The following is a 10383-nucleotide window of genomic DNA, read 5'->3' as shown; positions in this document are numbered from 1 at the left end:
ACATGCATCCTTCTACTTTTCAAAGGTCCGATATTGTTCTATGTACAATCCTTGTTTTATTGATTGCATGTAATATTCTCATTTTCTGAGATTGTGGATTTGGGGTTTTCATGAGCTGTAAGCCATAAACTTCACAATGATGACAAATCACGGCTTGAACTATCTTGCTTTGCATGTAATGAGTCTACCTCATATATTAGTGTCACCTTTTAAGTTGCTGCACTGAAATAAATCAACTTTTGCACCATATTCTAATTTTTTGAGTTTCACCTGTAGATCCCTCTGTTTCAGCTCTACAGCTTCTATTAGATACTTCGACATATGCCTCGTCCAGCAGTTTCCCATGTGCTGCCATGTCTTTCTACAACCCCTACGTCACTAAAAGACTAAGATTCTGGTTTGAGGATGGAGGCACAGAGGATGGATCTTGATGGTGGATGAAACAGAGCAAGGTAGGAGAAGCTGGAGAGGAGACATATCTTTGAAGACCTCGCAGGTCTCTTTAGAGCAGGGGCGTCAAAATCAGCTTCATTGTGGGAAGCATCAGAATTATGGTTACATTGTTGGTAAGACTAGATATCAAGGGTCCCCCACCCCCTTACATCGGATGTAAAGAGCACCCCCGACCACCACCACAATCAGAAGACAAGATTCCCCATCCTTTCTTACATCACAGTGCACCTCCCTTACCTTGTGCTGCTATCGGGAAGAAGATGGGTTAAAACTGGGAAGGGTCTGGAGGAGGGCCGGAGGAGGGCCAGAGGAGGGCTGTCGTAGTCTGAGTTCTGTTGTCTCTACTGTCGGGGGGAAGAGGGGGACACACCAGGACACCTCCTTTATTTAAATAAAAAAAAAAACTGTCCCATAATGTAAATTCATCATCATTAATGGTATCCAATGGTGTAAATCCGTCATCAATCACGCCTTCAAGTGATGTAGCTCCATCATCAGTAACGCCATCCACCGATATAAAGCTAATGTCAGTGACGTCATCCAGCTGCTTAATAGCCAATCATGCCATGCAGAGATGAAAGAGATGAAGATTCATCAACAATTACGCTGTCCAGCTATGTAGCTACAGTATATGGTCACCATCCAGCAATGTAAAGCCATCATTAAAGTGTTACTAAACCTACAACAGTACATTCAGTCTGTAGATGCAGTGACACATGCTTGTTATACTCACTGTGGAACCTAAGGAGTTAATCCTCTGCATTGTGTAAAAAGGCTGTGTGATCCTATCTTCTCTGATCTTCCCCTTCTTCCAGTGTCCCTCTCTTATCGCCTGAAAAGACATATCATGCGGAGACACTCTGTGCATGATCAGTTTGGTGTGTATTGCTAGAGGTTTTTTTTTTTTTGTTCTTGAGAGACTGCATGTGATCAGCAAAGGGCCAATCAGCACTGTCCAGACAGCGGTCAGGGGTTCTAATCCTCCTAGAGCAGAAAGAAAACTCCTCCTACCATCTTTAACCAGTGACAGAAGTCACACTGACAGTGAACACTGACAGAAGTCACAAGATTGCTCTATACTGCTGATGAGAAAAAGTATTTAGCAGTTTATATCTACTCAAATAATTGCATTTCCATGTTCTGTGTACTATGGGAGACCGAATAAGTGAATGCAGGGTCCGGGGAGAGCGGATATAATGAATGTGGGGTCCAGGGAGAGCAGATATAGTGAATGCAGGGTCCGGGGAGAGCGGATATAATGAATGCAGGGTCCAGGGAGAGCAGATATAGTGAATGCAGGGTCCGGGGAGAGCAGATATAGTGAATGCAGGGTCCGGGGAGAGCGAATATAGTGAATGCGGGGTCCGGGGAGAGCAGATATAGTGAATACGGGGTCCGGAGAGAGCGGATATAGTGAATGCGGGGTCCGGGGATAGCGGATATAGTGAATGCGGGGTCCGGAGAGAGCGTATATAGTGAATGCGGGGTCCGAGGAGACCGGATATAGTGAATGTGGGGTCCAAAGAGAGCGGATATAGTGAATGCAGGGTCCGGGGAGACCAGATATAGTGAATGCAGGGTCCGGGGAGACCGGATATAGTGAATGCAGGGTCCGGGAAGACCGGGTATAGTGAAAGCAGGGTCCAGGGAGACCGAATATAGTGAATGTTGAGTCCGGAGAGAGCGGATATAGTGAATGCAGGGTCTGGGGAGACCGGATATAGTGTATGAAGGGTCCGGGGAGACCAGATATAGTTAATACAGGGTCCGAGGAGACCGGATATAGTGAATGCGGGGTCCGGGGAGACCAGATATAGTGAATGCAAGGTCCGGAGAGAGCAGATATAGTGAATGCGGGGTCCAGGGAGAGCGGATATAGTGAATGCGGGGTCCGCGGAGAGCGGATATAGTGAATGCAGGGTCCAGGGACAGCGGATATAGTGAATGCGGGGTCCAGGGATTAGTAACACTTTAATAAAACTATATAGCGATGCAGATTTATTGCGAATAACGCCGTCTAGCAATACACATTTATAATGGTGTGATAACGCCGTCTAGCAAAGTCAATTTATCATCAATAATTCTGTCAAAAGAAATGTTATCATCAATAATAACAGCAATGTAAATGAATTGTTAATAGCGCCGTCCAGTGATGTAACTTAATCGCCAATAAACTGGTCCAGTGATGTAAATTTAAGGTCAATAAAACCGTTCAGTGATGTAAATTAATCACCAATAATGATGTAAAGTGATGCATATTTATCGTCAAAAACCCTGTCCAGCGATTTCGATAATGCAGTCCAGACATGTGAATTAATCACCAACAGAGTTGTCCAGAGAAGTAAATTTATCATTTATAATACCGTTGAAATTGTGAATTTAAATGTTGCGGTTAGCAACAGCCGGCGACTGGCTTTAAAAAAATATATTTTTAAAAATATATAATTTTTAAATATATTCTTCAGATTTTTTTTAACATATACAAAAGTAATTTTAACATATATTTTTACATATATATATATATATATATATATATATATATATATATATATATATATATACACATATACTCTTTTCCTCTCTCTATACCTCCTCCCTGGGCCAACTGATAACCTCCCATGGCTTCCAATACCAACTCCATGCTGATGACACCCAGATCTATCTCTCCACTCCCCAGCTCACCCCCTCAATCTCCTCACGTATCACAAATCTGAGCGACATATCAGCATGGATGTCACATCACTATCTTAAACTCAGTCTTTCAAAAACTGAGCTGTACTATTTCCCCCCCTCAATCCCCCACTCATGACTTTACCATTAAGATCAACAGCACAATCATTGGTCCTTCCCCTCATGCCAGGGTGCTAGGCGTAATCCTAGACTCTGATCTCTCCTTTGGGCTCCACATCCACTCACTGGCTAAATCCTGCCGCCTCAACCTCCAGAACATTTCCAAAATCCGCCCCTTCCTCACCAATGACACCACAAAACAAATTATCCACGCCTTGGTTATATCCCGCCTCGATTACTGCAACTCTCTTCTCACTGGTCTACCGTTACACAGGCCACACCCCCTTCAGTCTATTATGAATGCTGCTGCTAGACTCATACACCTTACCAATCAATCAGCGACTGCTGCTAGACTCATCCACCTTACCAACCGATCAGCGACTGCTGCTAGACTCATACACCTTACCAACCGATCAGCGACTGCTGCTAGACTCATACACCTTACCAACCGATCAGCGACTAATCCTAGATTCATACACCTTACCAACCGATCAGCGACTGCTGCCAGACTCATACATCTTACCAACCGATCAGTGACTGCTGCTAGACTCATCCACCTTACCAACCGATCAGCGACTGCTGCTAGACTCATCCACCTTACCAACCGATCAGCGACTGCTGCTAGACTCATACACCTTACCAACCGATCAGCGACTGCTGCTAGACTCATACACCTTACCAACCGATCAGCGACTAATCCTAGATTCATACACCTTACCAACCGATCAGCGACTGCTGCCAGACTCATACATCTTACCAACCGATCAGTGACTGCTGCTAGACTCATCCACCTTACCAACCGATCAGCGACTGCTGCTAGACTCATACACCTTACCAACCGATCAGCGACTGCTGCCAGACTCATACACCTTACCAACCGATCAGCGACTGCTGCCCCTCTCCGCCAATCCCTTCACTGGCTTCCACTAACCCAACGTATAAAATTCAAAATACTTACCACAGCTTACAAAGCCATCCACAGCACTGCCCCTAGCTACATCGCCAACCTCATCCACAGATACCGCCCACTCCGCTTCTCCCATGATATCCTCCTCTCTAGCTCCCTCATCACCTCCCACGCTCGCCTACAGGACTTCTCCAGAGCCTCTCCCATCCTCTGGAACTCCCTACCACAGCATGTCCTGTCAGCCCCCACCCTGTCTGCCTTTAGGCGATCTTTGAATATTCACTTCTTCAGGGAAGCCTACCCCACCTCCACCTAAGAACTGTACTTGAATCACCTCCGCCAGATCATCCCCCGCAGCTATCACCTTTTGTATCTCCTCCCCCTTCCTTTAGATTGCAAGCTCCACGAGCCGGGCCCTCCTATTCCTTCTGTACTGAAATGTATTGTAATTGTACTGTCTCCCGTTATATTGTAAAGCGCTGCGCAAACTGTTGGCGCTATATAAATCCTGTATAATAATAATTGTAAATGCATTCCAAAAATGTTGATTTGTATTTTTAAAGACATCATACAGTATATTTGAAATGTATTTTTAAAAATACTTTTCATATATTTTGTAATAAAAACACATTTCAACATGCAGTATATATATATATACAGTTGTGTCCAAAATTATTCAACCCCCACTGAAATTGAGTGTTTTGGCCAGTTTGACATTGCTTTTGATCATTCAGTCATCTTGCTTACATTTACATTAAAGAGGCACTTGTAGGTCAGACAAATATAACATAACAGTTATAATGAAATAACCACAAATGTCTTTTCTGTGCTCACAGCATTATCAGTTTTATTCAACCCCCAAGTGACATTCAATCTTAGTACTTAGTACAGCATCCTTTTACAGTTATAACAGCTTTTAAACGTGAAGCATAGCTTGACACAAGTGTCTTGCAGCGATCTACGGGTATCTTCGCCCATTCTTCATGGGCAAAGGCCTCCAGTTCAGTCACATTCTTAGGCTTGCGCACTGCAACTGCTTTCTTTAAGTCCCACCAGAGGTTCTCAATCGGATTTAAGTCTGGTGACTGCGATGGCCACTCCAAAATGTTCCAGCCTTTCCTCTGCAACCATGCTCTAGTGGACTTGGAGGTATGCTTGGGATCATTGTCCTGTTGAAAGGTCCAACGTCTCCCAAGCCTCAGGTGTGTGACGGACTGCATCACGTTTCCATCCAATATCTCCTGGTACTGAAGAGAATTCATGGTACCTTGCACACGCTGAAGCTTCCCTGTACCTGCAGAAGCAAAACAGCCCCAAAGCATGATTGACCCTCCACCATGCTTCACAGTAGGCAAGGTGTTCTTTTCATCATAGGCCTTGTTCTTCCTCCTCCAAACATAGCGTTGATCCATGGGCCCAAACAGTTCTAATTTTGTTTCATCAGTCCACAGAACACTATCCCACAACTTTTGTGGTTTGTCCACATGGCTTTTGGCATACTGCAGTCGACTCTTCTTATTCTTTGGAGACAGCAAGGGGGTACGCCTGGGAGTTCTGGCACGGAGGCCTTCATTACGCAGTGTGCGTCTTATTGTCTGGGCTGAAACTTCTGTACCCACATCTGACAAATCTTTTCTCAGTTCCTCAGCAGTCACACGGGGACTTCTCTCCACTCTACGCTTCAGGTAGCGCACAGCAGTCGAAGTCAGCATCTTCTTTCTGCCACGACCAGGTAGCGTTTCAACAGTGCCCTTTGCCTTGAATTTGCGAATGATGCTTCCTAAGGTGTCTCTTGGTATGTTTAACATCTTTGCAATCTTCTTATAGCCATTGCCCTTCCTGTGAAGAGAAATCACCTCTTCTCTTGTCTTCCTGGACCATTCTCTTGCCTTCACCATGTTTGTAACCACACCAGTAAATGTCTAGAAGGAGCTGAGTATCACAGTCATTTTAAAGCTGCCTAATTGGTGCTTATTATGCTTGATTGCTGCTCGGTGACATCCACAGGTGTTTTCAATACCTGATGGAAAGCACCTGTATGAACCTCTGTTCTTCAGAGTGGTAGTCTTTAAGGGGTTGAATAATTGTGGCAATGAAGAAACCACATAAGAACCATTTACTACTGTATTACATAAACAATTGATGTCATTTTAGTTGCATTTGGGTAGTTACAACGTCCTTGTAGGATTTGATTCTGAATACAATTCCAAATGTACACTATAGTCCCTAAACCCCTTTACAGCATTGGGGGTTGAATAATTTTGGACACAACTGTATATATATATATATATACACAGGTGAAACTTGAAAAATTAGGATATCGTGCAGCAACTTAAAAGGTGAAACTAATATATGAGATAGACTCATTACATGCAAAGTAAGATAGTTCAAGCCGTGATTTGTCATCATTGTGATGATTATGGGTTACAGCTCATGAAAACCCCAAATCCACAATCTCAGAAAATGAGAATATTCCATGCAATCAATAAAACAAGGATTGTACATAGAACAATATTGGACCTCTGAAAAGTAGAAGCATGTATATGTACTCAGTACTTGGTTTGGGCCCCTTTTGCAGCAATTACTGCCTCAATGCGGTGTGGTATGGAAGCTATCAGCCTGTGGCACTGCTGAGGTGTTATAGAAGACCAGGATGTTTCAATAGCGGCCTTCAGCTCTTCTGCATTGTTTGGACTCATGTCTCTCATCTTTCTCTTGGCAATGCCCCATAGATTCTCTATGGGGTTCAGATCAGGCGAGTTTGCTGGTCAATCAGGCACAGTAATCCCACGGTCATTGAACCAGGTTTTGGTGCTTTTGGCAGTGTGGGCAGGTGCCAAGTCCTGCTGGAAAATGAAGTCAGCATCCCCATAAAGCTTGTCTGTGGAAGGAAGCATGAAGTGCTCCAAAATCTCCTGGTAGACGGCTGCGTTGACCCTGGACTTAATGAAGCACAGCGGACCAACACCAGTAGATGACATGGCTCCCCAAATCAACACAGACTGTGGAAACTTCACATTGGACTTCAAGCATCTTGCAGTGTGTGCCTCTCCATTCTTAATCCATACTCGGGGTCCTTGGGCCTCTCCATTCTTCCTCCATACTCGGGGTCCTTGGGCCTCTCCATTCTTCCTCCATACTCGGGGTCCTTGGGCCTCTCCATTCTTCCTCCATACTCGGGGTCCTTGGGCCTCTCCATTCTTCCTCCATACTCGGGGTCCTTGGTTTCCAAATGACATGCAAAAGTTGCTCTCATCAGAAATGAGGACTTTGGACCACTGAGCAACAGACTAGGTCTGTTTTTATTTAGCCCAGGTAAGACGCTTCTGACGTTGTTTGTTGTCCAGGATCCATCTGTGTTTGGTGGCTCTTGATGCACTGCCTCCAGCCTCAGTCCACTCCTTGTGAAAGTCCCCAACACTTTTGAATGGCCTTTTCCTGACAATCCTCTCCAGGCTGCGGTCATCCCTGCTGCTTGTGCACCTTTTTCTTCCACACTTTTCCCTTCCACATAACTTTCTATTAATGTGCTTTGATACAGCACTTTGGGAACATCCAAATTCTTCTGTAATTCCCTTTTGAGGCTTTCCCTCCTTATGGAGGGTGTCAATGATGGTGTCAGGTCAGCAGTCTTTCCCATGATTGTGATTCCTACTGAACCAAACTGAGAGACCATTTAAAGGCTCAGGAACCCTTTGTAGGTGTTATGGCTTAATTAGCTGATTAGAGTGGGACACTTTGAGCCGAGAATATTCCACCTTTTCACAATATTCTCATTTTCTGAGATTGTGGATTTGGGGTTTTCATGAGCTGTAAGCCATAATCATCACCTGTACAGTGTATATATCTTTATATATATCTATATCTATATATATATATATATATATATATATATTGAACATGGCCACAATTGTAGCATTTTAAGTATATGTCAATATATTTAGGAAGAATATTTTGTAAACATATTTCAAATATTTATTGAAATATAATGACATATATTTGAAGTACAATTTTGGCCGTATTCAATATATTTAAACATCTAATATATATATACATATATATATATATAGCATGTTGAAATGCTTTTTTTATATATTTCAAAGTATATGAAAGTATAAAGTATAAAAGTGCAAAGTATTTTTAAAATATATTTTTTAAATATGTTCTTCAGATTTTTTTTATTATATAGAAAAGGAATTTTAACATATATTTGTAAAAGCATTCCAAAAATGTGGATTAAATGTATTTTTAAAGACATGCAGTATATTTGAAAATGTATTTTTCAAAATATTTTTTGTATATGTTGTAATAAAAATGCATTTCAACATACAGTGTATATATATATATATATATATATTTTTTTTTTTTTTTTTTTTTTTTTTGAAACATATTGAATATGGCCACAATTGTAGCATTTTAAGAATATTTTGTAAACATATTTCAAATATATTTTTCTTCCATGTGGGCAGCAGGCCCAAGAAACGAACCAACAGGCCGCACAGCTGGCCATAGAAGCAATCAGAATCCAGATCATCTCCGATCACCTCTATAGCCTTGGAGGACCACAGCAACGCCATGACGTCACTTGATTCCGGCACCTTGACGTCACTTTATTCCGGCGCATTGACGTCACTTGATCCTGGCGCCTTGTAAAGGAGGCTTTTTTTTTTAAGGCAAAATATCAAATGTTTTTCTTTTTAAGGTAGAGATGTGGGATTTTATCGACCCCAGATATTTCCATGAAGAGGACCTGTCATTTCGTATTTCTATTACAAGTGATATTTACATTCCTTGAAATAGGAATACATGTGATAAAAAATAAACAAATAAACAGCACAGTGGCTAAATGGTTAGCACTTCCACCTGGCAGTACTAGGGTCGTCGGTTTGAATCCCAACCACGGCACCACCTGCCTGGAACTTGCATGTTCTCATTATGCCTGTGTGGGTTTCCTCCGGGTACTCCGGTTTCCTTGCACACTCCAAAGACATGCTGGTAGGTTAATATGGATTCTGTCTAAAATTGGCCCTAATATGTGTATGTATGAATGTGAGTTAGGGACCGTAGATTGTACGCCCCTTGAGGGTTAGGGACTGATGTGAACGTACAATATATATATATGTAAAGCGCTGCGTAAATTGATGGCGCTATATAAGTACCTAAAATAAATAAAACATTTCAAGTGCCCCCATCCCTCCGTGCTCACGCATAGAACTGAACAAATACATAGGCCACACCCACATATGTTAAAGGTGTTCAAACCACACATGTGAGTTATCGCCACAAACATCAGAGGAGAGCAATAATTCTAGCAATCCACCTCCTCTGTGAATCTAAACAGGTAACCTGTAAACATTTTCAAACAGTCAACTATGGAGATTTTTAAGTGTCATACTTTGTCACCATTCCATGAGCGTTCGTAACATTTGCCAAAAAAGTTGGGTTATGAATTGTGTTTCTTTCCATTAAAATTCATTAAAGTGTATTTTTTCCCCCAAAAAATTGCATTAGAAAAACTGCCGCGCAAATATCGTGTGGGAGGAGGGCGGGGCATAAATCCATCTTGCAATAGATATTAATAGTCGATAACGCTGTCCTGCGATTTAATCATCTATAATTCCATCAGGCGATAGATATTAATTGTCGATAACGCTATCCTGCGATTTAATAATTTATAACTCCGTCTGGCGATAGATATTAACCGTCAATAACGCCATCCTGTGATTTAATCGTCTATAACTCCGTCTGGCGATAGATATTGTCGATAACGCCATCCTGCGATTTAATCGTTCATAACTCCGTCTGGCGATAGCTATTAATCGTTGATAACGCCGTCCTGCGATTTAATCGTCTAGATTTCCATCTGGCGATAGATATTAATCATCGAAAACACCGTCCTGCGATTTAATTGTCTATAACTCCATCTGGCGATAATGTCGATAACGCCTTCCTGCGATTTAATTGTCTATAACTCTGTCTGGCGATAGATATTATTAGTCAATAACGCCGTCCTGCAATTTAATCATTCATAACTCCGTCTGGCGATAGCTATTAATCGTCAATAACGCCGTGCTGTGATTTAATCATACATAACTCCTTCTGGCGATATATATTAAATCGTTGACAACGCCCGCCATCCATGCATATGAATTGAAACGTCGTCCACCAATGGACACTAATTTTCGATAACGCCGTCCAGCGGCATACACACAGACGAGAAGATGTAAAAACAA

The sequence above is a fragment of the Staurois parvus genome, unplaced genomic scaffold, assembly GCF_062004578.1.
Source record: "Staurois parvus isolate SC_StPar_1 unplaced genomic scaffold, SC_StPar_1.0 ptg000447l, whole genome shotgun sequence".
Lineage (NCBI taxonomy): Eukaryota > Metazoa > Chordata > Amphibia > Anura > Ranidae > Staurois > Staurois parvus.
This window is presented reverse-complemented; position numbering follows the sequence as displayed.